At 43.2% G+C, this 14,955-nt stretch overlaps 1 long non-coding RNA gene across 1 annotated transcript; it reads left to right on the forward strand.

Annotated features, from left to right (window-relative positions):
• The first annotated feature begins 5,102 nt into the window (after positions 1-5,102).
• Positions 5,103-7,345, forward strand: LOC311032802. The gene is made up of 3 exons (XR_014599215.1): positions 5,103-5,262; positions 6,093-6,352; positions 6,532-7,345. It is a non-coding gene; the product is annotated as an uncharacterized lncRNA (long non-coding RNA).
• The last annotated feature ends 7,610 nt before the right edge of the window (positions 7,346-14,955 follow it).

Here is a 14,955-nt window from a genome sequence, read left to right on the forward strand (position 1 = left end):
AAGCCGACGTTACGGGCGATGAGAATGTATTATTATTTTTCTTCCTTTTTTCGTGCTTTTCTTTTTACCTCTGCATCTCCACGCGTCTCTACAACAACACAACGGTGGGTCGGCTCGACAAAATAGCATCTGGCATGTGTCATGCTGGAGTTCACCACCTTTTTTTCTGTTTGTTCCCATCACACAGGAAACCATCAGCGTTCTGCTTAAGGACACTTCACAGCTGCTTTAACCCCAGCTGTCCATAGGAATTACCGTCACCTTGATCACGAGACAACGCACGGCGGATTCCTTTTCAGACTTGTCATTTCAGAAAAAAAGCCCGACAAGTAACAAACAGCCAACAGATAAACTTGGTGAGGACTTTGGCACTCCGACATTATCAGTGTTGGGGTAGTAGCAGGAGCAGATTTGGTTATCAACAGTTAATTATTAATGTCAATATGATTATCGATACTAATAATTATATTTAATATCTTATCATAAAACCTAAAACTGTATTCAGTCTCAATACAAAAGGTTTTATACTCACATGCCAATCATCGTGATCATTGGCATAGAAGTATAAGAACAATCTAACAATTAAAAAGGCGTGAAATTCGAGCACTTGCCTTCACAACCTACCAGTGGGTTATCCAGTGACATATACACAACAAGCACAAGAGACGGCTAGTTATAATATAATAAGATTTATTAAAATCAGTAATAATGATCACAATCAATAACACTGCAATTAACAAAGACTTATTACCTAACTACCTAACACACAAAACTAAGCTAAACAGAGGGAAAAACACACATGGAGTGTGTGCATGTGCGTGTGTGTGCGTGTGCGTGTGTGCGTGTGTGTAGAGAGAGAGAGAGCAAGAGAGAGAGATATGGCCGGGCGCGACCACCAGATGGAGCTATCCCTCACAGCGTTCAGGGGCGGAGCCACTGACGCCAGATGGAGTAGCGAGAGAGGGAGAGATGAGGGAGAGATGGCCGGGTGCAGCCACCAGATGGAGCCACTGACGTCCGATAGGATCGCGAGAGAGAGAGAGCGAGCGAGAGATGGCCGGGTCAGCCACCGGATGGAGCGTCCTTAGCGTCCGCCGGAACAGCTGGCGTAGGACACGTGTGGGGCGGCGTATGTGTGCGTGTGTGTGTTAGCGGGACACAAACAAAGAGAGGGAGAGAATGCGCGCGCAATATTCTGAGGCTCAGGAGGCGTGTTACTATCACACGGGGCTCGTGAATGAACTGGCGTCCATTCAGCGGGACCGGTCTCTTAACTGATAGTAGACGCTTACTGGGCTCGCGAATATGGCTGGTTTAGTCAAAAACACCGTTACAGAAATCAACCCAGCGGCGGGGGTACACAATCAGCATTCAAATACAACACGGAAAGCAACGGACTCGGCGGTCCGTGATCAAAACTTAAAACACGTTTTAGAATTAACAAGAATTACAAGCATATCCTACACTATCAACTTATGTCTCTGCCCAGACTGATAGCCTCTTACTGGTGTCGTTGCACAAGCTGCGAGTCCGTCCTGGCGATGACGGCGTTCCATAACGCAGCGGTAGTTCGTGGGCCCCGGCGTCAGCGGGGGACGTGATGAGTCGGCTTAGTCCAGACGAGAGCGGAGCGGGTTTCCTCTCGTTGATCAAACTCGAATAAAGAAAACAGTTCGTGTTTCTTTCTTCCGCAGGCGGCAATATAATCGCGACTTGGCGATTTCAGTCAGCTTACTTCAGACAGCGTCTGGTAGCTGGAATGCAGGAACCGGTTTCGTTCCTCTTGTTGCGGGCGAATACAGAGATAATCGCGCGGTTTGGCGATTTCTCAGGATCAGGAAAACATGGAAAAACAGTCTGTAGCTCGTCTGTAGCGAGATGACTGTGGCCTAGGACAAAGGAAACGCTGCAGACGTTATAAGTTGGTTTCCTGTTGCAGCGGTATGCTGCGGTAGAGGAGACCACCTCCTGTTGGTGGAGAGAGCTGGAAGCAGGACAAGAGTATGTTCTTAAGGTGGCGCTGGTTTATATAGTTCACGGCTACTGCCGGGGACCACCTGTGGTACCTGTGGTTGTCACCAGTTGTGTGACGTTGCACTTCGCACCTAGGTGAGAAGTGAAACTAAAATGGCGGTGTAGTTTTTAATCCCCTTTGTCCCTTTGTTCTGACCGCATGTGTAGGCTTTTGTAGGCCGCATTGTGTAGTCCTACTGCTGAGGTCCCAACATCAGAAATTGTTAGAGACCCAAACAGAGCAAAAAGCAGAGTAACTAAACTGCAGTAATGAGTCCTATAACCTGGAAATGAGTTAGTATTTTATTTTCGCCCTTCCTGTTCCCTCGCCGAAAAGTGTTTTTAAAAGGCAGTTCATCATGGTGAACACCTTATCATGCCCCTGGTGTAGTTCCTTCTTAGCCTTTTGCTTTGGCTGATTGCAAAAAGACATAAGAGTGGTCGTTTATGAAGATTAGTTGTGTCATAAACGTTTGCCACAGGGCTTATATTCAGCAATAATCCCGTTGGCTTTTTGTCCAGGGAAACAGTGTGATGCTGACTTGGCCCACAGTGTAAGTCATCCCCACAGCACTGCTTACATTCAGTGGTTTCATTTAATTAAGAGGGAAAAGCTTGTTTTTTGTTTGACTTCCACTTGCTTGTTAAAAAAAGAAAAGAAAAGGCTATTCAAACTGTGGTGATTGGCGACTGCAATAATCACAAATTCCTATGGGGATGACGACTATCAGCAAGAAGTGGCAGTTCGATAAATTTTATGGCCAAACAACCTTGAAAAAAGAAAATACGTGCTGAATGGAATTTAGTTTGTGTGTTTATCGGTCAACACGAAAGGCGTCTCACCTTGTGTTTTTTTTTTATTTATCTTTTCAACATTGCTGAAATGTTTTCCCCTCTACCTTTTCTGCCACTACTCACTGCAGTGACAGTCAAAGTAAGACGCAACATATTGATTAACTCTTTTATTCCATTGCAGAACCTTTTTACTCTCATGTGCAACAACTATGTGTCCTTGGACGGATGTAAGGCTGCTCTTTTGTGCTGGATCATGACATCATTAAATCACGCACAATAACAGAAAACTTCCCGATATGTCTTATTGTTATCAGTATCTGCGTGTCAGACACACACACACACACACACACTTTTGCTCTCTCCCCTTTCACCAATTCCAATGTATTGCTTAGATAAAACTAATGAATTATTGTCCCTTTTACGTTGCTTCATTCATACATGATGAATTGACTATGTTAAAATTGTTTGTGCTTTAATTGCTTCCCTAAATTGCTTTTGCCAGATTCTTCATTGTTCACCGTGTAATGAGATGTGCCGTCAAATCAATTAATTATCTTGTGTAATTATTTATTAAAAGCTTGATTGCATTTCCTCAGCAAGCCTGAAGAACAGCATTCTGGGGGGAAAAGTTTCACGCAGGTGAGAAGAAATGTAGCGTATTAGATATTGCCTATTAAGAGGCAATATGACTGTGTGGAGATGAAGAATTAATTGAAGCAATTATCGGTCTTTCTGTCTGTGTATCATCCTGTTATCTATCGATCTATCTGTTGAAAAATAATATGTTGGACCTCACAAATGGGAAGAAAGTTCACAGACAAAATATGAACAACTGACCTGTAGATGTAGATTCAAACCATATGTCAACATCCGTTAAAACCGGGAACTGTCACCCATCAACCTGCACTTTTAAAGGCACCAGCCCTCTGGTGATTGTTGTTGTTTCTGTTTCTCTTCCTCAATGATCGATGTGAAGTTTGATTGATAAATGAATCCGCTGACACAGGCTGGGTGGGATTGATAGAGCAATCTTTATTAAAACAGAATTCTCAAGATTGCATCAGACCAGGTTGGCCAACCCCCAGTTTCTCCAAACTCGGGCAAAGTCCTATTGAACCTTTGCCTGCTCTACCTGGAAATCCTACTGAGCATTCGATTAGCGAATCCACATGAAAACCACCCTCACTTTCTGCATGCGCATGCCTATTTGAAGTCCTTTAGCCAGGACCTACCTACTGCTCCTTAGTGGTCACCTTGCATGGATTGAGAATCCATCTATCCAACAAGGGATCGAGGAGCCTCCAAACCATCCTGTGATAGTTTACCTTCTATATGTTATCTAACTGCTGAGGTCACCCTTGGGGCCCGCAAGCCTTAAGCTGGGAGGACCATCTATCTCTACTTATATGGAAATGTATACATTAAGTAAGCGCCGACCATCTTGCCATTGGCGCAGAAATGATTCAGCAGCCTGCAGATAGTTTAACTGAAACAATTCACATTCCTTAAAGTACCTTTAATGTGGTTTGATCCTTTTATCTAGCTACGGAGTGAAAAAGAAATGTCGGTACATAGGTAGGGGTTAGCCCCTGTCAGATCACATATTTTAAAATATGAAAAGGCTAAAAGTACAGAAATTGATTCCATGACTAATTCAGATGATCTATTTATGCTTGCATGCAGTTTCAATTTATGTTGGTGTTATCTGCTCAATGAGTTAAGTGGAGAGAACAACAGTAATTAAAGTACATTTTCCAATAAACTTCATCTTCCATACCTAAAAATCATCAGGATGTAAAGCCCGAGTCTCAAAGCTGCATTATGTTGTTAGCTAGTTATCTTACACCAGGTGAATCAGTTGAGTTGCTGGGCTAAAACAACAACCTGTGACAGGCCCGTAAATTAGCAACATTTAGATTAATAGCAAGCTTGCAGTGTCAGTATGTGACCCAACCAGCTGAGCAGCGACCAACTTTGTTTGCGGTGGTCATTGAGATCTGACTGAATTTCATTGATTCCCCCACTGAAAAAGCCCCCACCAACCCCTGAACTCTGAGCCATCATTGTTCATTGTCGATGACGACAATAATGATTTACAAAATAATATGAATAATATGTGTATCGATACACTCATCATCCACATTCACGCAGAACATAAACATCAAGAAGTAATACTTAATACTTGCCCTGAAGAGAAAACAGTTTGCTGTAAATAACACCATCCCCGTCAGGGCCGGCCCACTTGGTGGAACCTGTTAAACCTGCAGACACACCTGCTCTGTTTGGGTAAGCTCAGGCTGACATAAGGGCCGACACCCTATTGTTCACAACAGTGTCTGAGTGTCCGTGAGGGTGAAGGTGTGTGTGGGTTCGCTACACTCCTCTCAGGAAAAGTCTACTTCACGCAGAGAAAAAGATTTGAACCGACAGAGAGGCGACACTGAAAGCAAAAGGGTAAGACCGTTACTCATTTTTCTCTGCACTTAATGGCCGTCTCTCACTTCCTTTTCCAAGTTGCTTTCATGGTCGACGGGGCTGATGGAATTTCATTACTTATGATTGAAAACCAATGGAGTTTTGAAAGCAGGATGAGATGGAAAGGTGCACTCAAAATGCCAGTATACCCTCCAGATGCCAGCAATCTAATTTACTGTCAACGGTAATAGATGGGGAGCCATTGGATTGCATGGATAAGATATTATTTCACCATCAGGGTTATCACTTAATATCTGATAATGTCTGCGGGGAGCAATTGTATCCGACAGTTAAAACGGGGGTTGGGTTCAACTCTTGGCACGAGAAATGAGCATCAGCGTGGGAGAATTGTTAATCTGTCAAATCAATGTGACTTCACTTAATAAAGTGTTCATAAAGGGACTTCGGTTTAGGCCTCGGTGTTAATGATCTCTTTTTTTCTCTCTTTAATGAGAGTGAACAGCTCTGCATATCATATGTTCTGTTGTCATTTCCTAAAAACGTCCTCAATGTTTTGAGGAAGTGTTTGAAGCAGGAATGTCACCTGGGTAGATCCTCAACCTTACTAAAAGCAAAGGAAGCTGGAGGTGAAAACAAAAACACTGCCTTGTAGGTATGCTGAACAGAGGTCGATGCGTAGCGCTCACCGATATAGACAAAATGATGGCATTTCAGAGCCTGGCTGGTGTTATTGTAAAGGCTGAGATGTGGGAGTCCACTCATAATGTGCTTCATAACATAATGCGTGTGAGATTTTAGCAATAATGTGGCACACAAACTGAATTCCATTCCTGCCATTGTTTTCACAGATCTGACCCATCAAAAATAACCATAACCAAACCGAGCATCATGGGAAGAGGCGAGAGTGAGGAGTGGGACGAGAAGCACCCAGACACGAGGCAAACTCAGCCACAGAGGCACGAGGACTCGGACAGTGACAAGTCGGGGAGCAGCTGTCCCAAGTGCTGCTTGCGGACCAGGGACTGCCTGATGAGCCCCGAGTGCGGCAGGGCCCTCCAGATTTCCAGCGTGGTCGCCTGGTGTGGGATGTGCATCCGCATGTTTGTGTGTAAGTCGCCACCTCCAAAGCGAGAAGCTCTGGTTCTTATGGAACTGCTCATCATTATTATTTTGTGTCTCAAACTGTGTACTTATACTGCAATTACAGTTTCATAAAGTGGAAATAAAAAAAAGTTACTTTTTCATTAGTTCTATTATTATCTTATTCATGTTTTTCTTTTATTACAGAACCCAACTGTGGACACCAGGACCCGCATTTCCAGACTGTGTATTCTCAGCATCACCACCCCCCCCCCCCCCCCCCCCCCCAAAGCCCCCCCTTCACGGGAGCCATGCCATATGGTTTCCTTCTAATCGGAGATGAAAACATAGTTCATTTCATCAGCTAAAGATGTTTACGACCCACAAGTTATTTATTTAACACAAACTATTCCCTGTTCACGAAACCATCTGGAACGAGGATCATTATGAATGAATGAGTGAATGGATGAACATGCCTTTGATCCACATGTCTTTGTGGACGCCTGTCTGATTGATCAAATATATTTATAGTGTTAGAGTATAGAGTATAAGTATAGAGTTTCAGTAATAATATAATATAACTGTCATTCAATGATTGCAATGAGCGAGAATTACCGCCTTGAGGTTTATGTCCATTTCTGTCCAAACTGTCATCATTGTATCCTATTAGACATTTGAGAGAAATGTTCATAATTAAAATATGAACTTTTCAGTTGGGGTAAAAAAAAATGTTTTATGAGGTCACGGTGATCTTACAACCAAAATATAATAAATGCACCCTGTGAGTGTAAGTACATGTGTTAACACTTTGAGAAATCCCCATCCCTGACATATGCATTCAGGACGTCAGGTCAGGTCTGCCGGATGGACTTGGTGATGTGCAGAGGAACATACGCCATGGTATAACACCCCCACCCCCCAGCATCTTCTCTTAAAACGCGAGTATGATGACCAGATGGCAGTTCAACTCAATGCCACTAATAATAGAGACCTGTAATTCATTAAAAGCCTTTGACAAACGTGACGTAAGCGTGTGACATCCTTCGCCGCCCAGTGCACATGCGTGCAAGCAAACCAAGAACACATTTAATTTTTCAAGACGTAAAAACAATAATTGTTGCCACTTTGTGTGATCTTTTCACTCGTGCAAAAAAAAAAAGGCACTAATGCATGAAGGGGGAGAAATCAGAGATCAGTGCTGCTGAGATCTGAGACATGTAAATCCGTCTTCCTGGTGAAGAATTAACAAAAGCAAGATTATGTGGAAGGTCTTCTAATATTTTCAGATGCAGGGAAAAAGGGATGTTTGGAAGTATGTTAGCAAGTAACATCAGGAAAAAAACCTCAACATATATCAGCAACCAGTTATGAGACAGATCAACACATGACCATGACAATTTATAGGATTTATGAATTAAAAACTTTTTTTCAAAAGAAAAGATAGGTGGCTTCTTGCATTTGCCTTTGTTCGGACTCAGTGACATTGGAATGATCAGGCTGCTCGCCCTGCTAAACAGCGCTTCTGACTAGTTTAATGGCGTTTCCTGGATCTCCACACAGAAGGCAACGGGTGCGATGTGAGCATGAGCCATAAGTCAGAATGGCCACAATAATTAGAAATGAGATCACGGCAGAAAAATACCTGAATTTTTCCCTCGAGCTTCAGTTCATACTTCCAGTTGCTGCCTCATAATTTAACAGTTTTCCACTGGCCAAACATTGTCAGGATGTTATTGAGAAGTAGCTAACATAGAAGCCATTTACGTTTAGTAAAACCCAAAACATAGCATTATGTATAGCAGAATTTAAAAACATTTTTATATTGTAAAACAAAGGTAAAAAAAAATGTTTTAATTCAAAGAGTGTTCTGGTAATTACATTTTTGTCTTTGTAAGGCAGCTGGTCTTCTTTCTCAGATATGTCTTGCATGCAAACTTTAACAGTGCTCTAAACTTCCAAGCAAATTAATTTCATTTTATTCATACATTTCTCAAGCATCAGAAATTCCTCGACAGATACCTTCCACACCAGATCTCAGAGACACAACCAAAGAGGCCACAGCATAAACGCCTGGTCATTTTCAATCCCTGTATGGTAATGTTGAGGTTAAAACCCACAGGGACGAGCATGGAGTCTTAGAGCAGCATTGATTTCTGTGAATGAGCATCAGTCGTCCATCTTCCCCTCTTTTGTTTCGTGTTTTGTGTTTGATCATTTCTTTGCCTTCCTCTTTTCCTCTGCGTCTCTCCCTGCCTCTCTCATGTGCCACAATACCGGGGTGACATTTCAAGCAGACAGATTAGGGCCTCTCTCCAATTAATTTTGCCTCCCTTCCCCTGTTAAATACACAATCAACCAAAGACAAAATGTCAGTGAAACAAACGAGGAGCCACCGTGTGGCTGACAATTACCGCCGAGCACCTCAGAAATGCCAATACGTTAAAGTGGGAGTCAGTGTGTGAGATGAATGGGGACAAACGGCAAATCTTTGGAGGAGCCATGTTGCTGCAGCACAGAAACAGGTGTGTGTGTGTGTGTGTGTGTGTGTGTGTACGTGTGTATAGTTGGCTGAAGTTGTTATCTGATGGAAAAATGTGACTTAAGATATCTCCCATATCCACTAATACCTTCAGTATGTGTTATGAGCATCAGAGGGTGAACAGGGATGGATGAGATGAATTCCTTCATCACTTTCCAACATCATCAGCCCCCCTGCTAATCTCTATTGTTACCTGTCATTTTCATGTTGTAAATTACAAGGCGTGGCCTCGGCGTATTTAAAGCCAATACACTTTTGGTCAAGCAAAGTGGACCAAGCCGTTAGGGCTTTGAATTGCATGAATAGTCCCCTCCAATCAAAATACCCTCAATGATTCAAAACTGAACAAATGTATTTTCAGACTTCACATTCTTCACATTTTAGATTCACATCTAAAAAGAAATGATAAAAATGGTGGGTTGGAGGGAGGCGAAAGATAAGAACATGAGTAGACATTACTCCCGAGACCCTTAAAATTATGATTCATTAATATAACAGTTAAGTAAGCAGTGATATGCAGTGTTGGCTTTTTAGGGCAAATAAACAAGAAAGGTAAGCACAATAAATGATTCCCTGTGCAGTACTTTTTCAATGATATGGTGAGCCTCTACAAAGTTGTGATTTATGGTGGCACAGTATGAGTTGCATACGGGCAAAACAAAAAATCACTTTTGTGTCCCCCCCCTAATCCTGACATCGGATTGGGACCCATGGGGGAAAAAAAAAACAGAGCCCAGAAAGGGGGGTAATATTCTGAGAAAAAAGTACCAAATTTGCGACTCTATGAAGTCGCAGATTTGCTATTTTATTCCTATGTTAACAGTCGGCATTTATGCTCACTAACTTTCGCGACGGTTGACAATCGCTTCTGCTCAGCTGTTGTTCATTCAGAGCTATTTTTTTTCATCACGATGAAGTAAATAAAATCATAAAATTAATACGCCATGTTTCTGTAACCAAGAAATTTGTATACTTCTCTCTTTGAGAGAGATACAGATACAGAGAGAGTTAGAGATAGTGTGTATGGTAGACAGTATTAGTGTAGATATACCGTTGAAATACACATATTTGTTTATCTACTCTTCACATTTATAGCTATTGTTTGTTTGTTTTCATCTCTCTACTCTGTTTAGATACACAAATATGATTGCATTTTTCAATTGCGGTATTTATTTTGAAAATTGCTTTTATTTTGAAAATTGACCGGATTGTCTCATGTTTCTTTGTGTGACTTCCTGCCAGAATTGACGCACACACAAAATAGACCAGACGCCGAAACGATCGCTGAACGGCTTCGCGTCTGATCTGAACTACACTCGGTTAACAAAGGCACCGAAAGGAAGTGGGCTCCTTTTCGTGCAGCGGCAGCGGCAGGGTGGGGCTTGGTTGGGCTATAGCCCCATCGAGAATTGTGTTAGCCCTACCATGACGCCCAATTTCCACTGCATACGTCTCCGCTGCGGTGCGTCTCCGATCTGGCTTCGGTCCGCCGTCCACCAATCCCCACAGGATGCGTTTGAGTCCGCCACGGCGCAGTCCGGTAGAATGACTGTGACGTCGCGAGACCTCGCGATAATACGTAATCGCGCGAGACTGCAGTTAATGAAATCTGAAAACCTCTGACCTGTTGACTCCGTACCTGGCCCCGCCCATTCTGACGTTTTTGTGACGTAGTTAACTGAAATATGATCTGTCGTCAAGAGGTTTTATTAACACAAGTGTTTTATTTTGAAAAGTAACCGGATGTTTTATTGTCGAGTATGTACCGAACTTCCTGTTTCGCTATATTTGCTCTGTGCTGAATTGCTGCGCCGTGGTCCGGCATCCGCCAGAAATAGAAGTCCTCCGTATTTGTTGCGGAGAGCAGTGGACTGCCGGAGCTGAGACGCAGCGGACACGCAGCGCAGCGGACCTGGTGGGGATTCACCCATAGACTAAAGTGAAACGTATCTGCTCCGCTGGCGTGGCGGAGACGCAACGCAGCGGAGACGTATGCAGTGGAAATTGGGGGTCAGACCTACCATAAAACCACCAAGAAAAAAACAACAACAAAATAACCAAGAAAAGTGCAGAGTCCAACAGCAGCTGCGATGACAACTGTCACTGATCTGGGTTCATTAACAGACTGTACTGTCCGTACGTCAACGTCACTCATGTGAGCCCGCTTTTAGTGTATGCTCGACACAGAGACAGTAGGCTACTAGTTTGTAAGCTACCTGGCTCTAGCAGTTAGCGTTAGCGGCTTATAGTCACTCACGTTATATTAACATTAGTAAGCTGGTCAAAATTGATCATGGATAAATTTGTTTTTAAACGTCGTCGGACGGAACAACAGATGGCGGTGGCGGGCGTGTTGGATAAAACTACGGACGCACTGTTGACACCTGCAGGGGAAGATGACCACTCGGGTCCCGCATCTTTCCTGTGCAAGGCTCGGCCGGACGAAGGTGAGCAAGAAGAGGAGGAGATGGAGCAGCAGCAGGAGCAGGAGGACGAGGACAAGGAAAGGGGCTGGCATGATGCTAATGCTACCACTGACATTAGCCCACGACCTCATCAGGAAAAATGACCCTTCAAGGCTAATAGGTAACCAGCAGAGATATTTCAATGCTGCCTGGTTTGACACATACAGCTGGCTTGAATATTCGGTTGAGATGGACGCAACTTTCTGCTTCGCCTGCCCATATGTGTGCACGTGCCTGCTCGGATCCATCCACCTGCTGTGCTGTTAACGTAACTATTCACGTTTCGCTGTCTCTGTCTCTCTCTCTCTCAGTGTGTGTGCGTGTTTATAGCTGTGGGAGGGTGTTGTTATATATTCACATTGAAATTCTGGCATTGATTTGAGCCCCATCACCGTATGAGTTAGACCCACCGTAGTTGAACCAGAAAAAATACTCTGGCCCCGCCACTGATTTCGTGGCTATTCGTGACGCTTCGGCGGACGGTGTGAACCCGGCATTAGGGTCCTTAGGGTGATGATGTTAATGGTTATTGTTGGTTTTATTTATATGGGCCAAATCGTCATCTTATTGGTGTTTATTGATCGGGTGGTTGGGCTAAGATAGCAGTAGCTTTCACTTGTTAGCAGATAGCAACATCAAACATCCGGTCAAGCAACATGTTTACTTCCTCTATGACTGCTCTATGACTTCCCAATGCTATGACAACAAGTGAAAGCTGCCACTAGCATTTTGCCCAACCAAACACCCATATAAAATTAACCATCAACAGCCATCACCCTAAGGACCGTAACAAGGTGTTGTCACACTTTTAGATGCATTAATTACAAAAATAAATGTAATTTATTTTTTAAAAATAAACTTTTTTCCTCTAAATATTGCCCCTGTCTCTCGGCTCCGTTCCTTTTCCTACAGTGGTGCTAATACGCCGTCGTTGTGTTTTTAAACAATTAATAAATCCTATGGTACAACCAAGTGCTTGGAGAGAAAAGATACACAGAGACTGACAAACTTTTTTTTTTTTAATTGTAATTCTCAGATAGACAGACAGACAGATGAAGATAGATAGGATAAATAGGATGGATGGATGGATGGATGGATGGATGTCGTGGCCCAACTATCAGCTTGCTACACCAGAGTCCCAGAAACACAGCCCCTTGACCCCGGAGGCTTACGCCAGACAGCTTGTCGATCGGTTCCGAGTCTGTTTTCTGAATGTGGGAAGGACACCATTGATACAAACCCTCCCATCCATACACTAATAAGACAGCAAATAAATCAACCTCCAGAAATAAGCAAAGTAATAGTCTGTTACTTGGATTGGTAACTATAACGTGAATTATACACCACCTGTTACCAAATGTTACTCTAAGTCGAATACGCCAAAGAGGGAGCAAATCTACCTCAATGAGAGTAAATCCACATGGAGGTGAAGCAGGATTTCAAGCATGTCCCATTGTGAATGCGCTCCAGCCCTTGGCCACGCTGCCAAGATTCCATCTGTTGCTCCCACTGTTTGCCAATCCACATCTCGCTGCCACATACTTCACTGGGCTAAATGTGCCAAACCCGGGTGAAGCGCACCCACCTGCCCCCCCCCCCCCCCCCCCCCCCTCCAAAGGACATGAGGTAAGAAGGAGGAAAAACCCTGTAAGGTATGCTGCCATCAGGTTGCATCCTGTTTTGTTGAAAAGACCCTCCTCCAAGCCGTTTTTAATCACCCTCCTGTTGCCAAGATGCACAGCGATTGACTTGGCCCGGGGCCAGCCTCGATACCATTTGTTGCGTATATAAATCGATGGGTCATTACGCTAATGAAATGACATGACAGAGGGACATGAAACCGCAGTAGGATGAAGGTTCTTCATGGCTTCTGGCCTCGGTCGGGGGTGCCAGGATTCTGAAATGTTTCAGGAATTATGAATCAGTGAATTTCATTGAGGTTGATGGTGAAAACGACCTTGAATCCAGCCAGTGGCAATTTGTCTGGCTCTTAATTCATTCACACAACAACTAAACCCACCATTCTTGGACTGATTCCTGGTTCACCTTGCAATGAAAGCCCACATTAACATGTTTTCACAGTTGAGAAATACCAAATCCCTAAACACTTTTTTTGACTAGGTCCAGCTCTCAGGGAAGGGATACAGATTATATGACCTAACCCTAACCCTTTTTTACAGTTATTCCAACTGAGGGGCTAGTAAAAAATTGCCCATGGCATCCTGGGAGCACACTCTGCCCCGCCCATTTAACAATGTCCAGCTTCCAAATTCATCTTCCAGAGTCACAATTCACATCTTCCCAAGAACCTTGAAGACTCACTCAGACTCTATCTGGGACTTTTTTATTTTTACCTTGAACTTTTTTTTTTCCTATGCCTTTTACTGCCACCGTGAAGATCAAAGGCGGAGAAGAAAAAAGTGATAAAAATGGGATATGCACTGTTTGTGTATGTGTTGCAGCCGTGTTTGTGTACGTTGTTGCAGAGAGGGAGCGAGAGAGACTGACAGAGAAAGGGAACGAGACAGAAAGAGATGAGATTTGTGATCTCATCTGTTCACCAGGGGCCTCTCTCTGGAGCGGCCTTTTACTGTCGTCAATCATCTCCGTAGAGACATCTTAAAACTCGAAGATGGATGGGGGAGCTCTGGTGCATCACAAACACACCTGTGATACACACTTAGAGAGGTCACTGATCGAAAGCCAGTCACTTCATGGTGGGCTTCATTTCAGCAACTGGTGGTGCCGCTGGTTATTAGCAGCCAGCGGTGGTCGAAGTATTCAGATCTTATACTAAAAGACCAAGAGATCACATCCCTGCATGCAAATGTTGTGCACATAAAAAATGCAAAAGATACCTTTACATCAAAATCCATCTTTTTCCTCCTTGAAAACAAAATGTGACATGTGCTTACTTCAGCTAGTACCAACCAATTTCAACTAAATAATATCAGGATATTCATCCATCAATCAATCTGCAACTCCGTCTCTGCAAAGCTATAGAGAAGAGAATCTTTTGAACCATCAAATCAAATTCCTCCCGACATATTCAGCATGCAGAAGTGAACATAATCCCTTGAAAACATTGTGGGCATATCTGCAGTCTACACAAATTGTGATGTTTTATTTTAAATTATTAATATGCTTTGTGCACCTCAACAGTATACTGTCTACCAATACTGCCTATGAGGGAGAGGAAAAGTTTGGCTAGTTTTGATGATTTATTCACTTAAGATAGAGCCAGGCAACCTGTTTTCCCCGGGTCTTTATGCTAAGCTAAGCTATCTCAGCCTTAGCTTCATATTTATTTTATTAATATATTTATTTAATTTCAGTTCAGTGGTAAACGATGGCAGCGCCAACCAGCCACGTTGCAGTTTACATCCATAATTTTTGCGTGAAATTTCCCCTAATTAGAAAATAAATTATTGAGTTATGGCCAAACACAAGTTTTGTGAGGTTCCAGCGATTTTTGACCAACAAGTACTAATCAGTTCATCTTTGTGATTGCAAGGCGTGATCACGAAAATGGGACGGACATGAGGTCACAGCGACCTTGACATCTGACCACCAAATTCTAAGGCCTCGGAGCAAGCCGTATTAAAAGTCCATGGTTCAAAATAAATT

This window comes from Eutrigla gurnardus (assembly GCF_963514095.1).
Source record: "Eutrigla gurnardus genome assembly, chromosome: 22".
Classification (NCBI taxonomy): domain Eukaryota; kingdom Metazoa; phylum Chordata; class Actinopteri; order Perciformes; family Triglidae; genus Eutrigla; species Eutrigla gurnardus.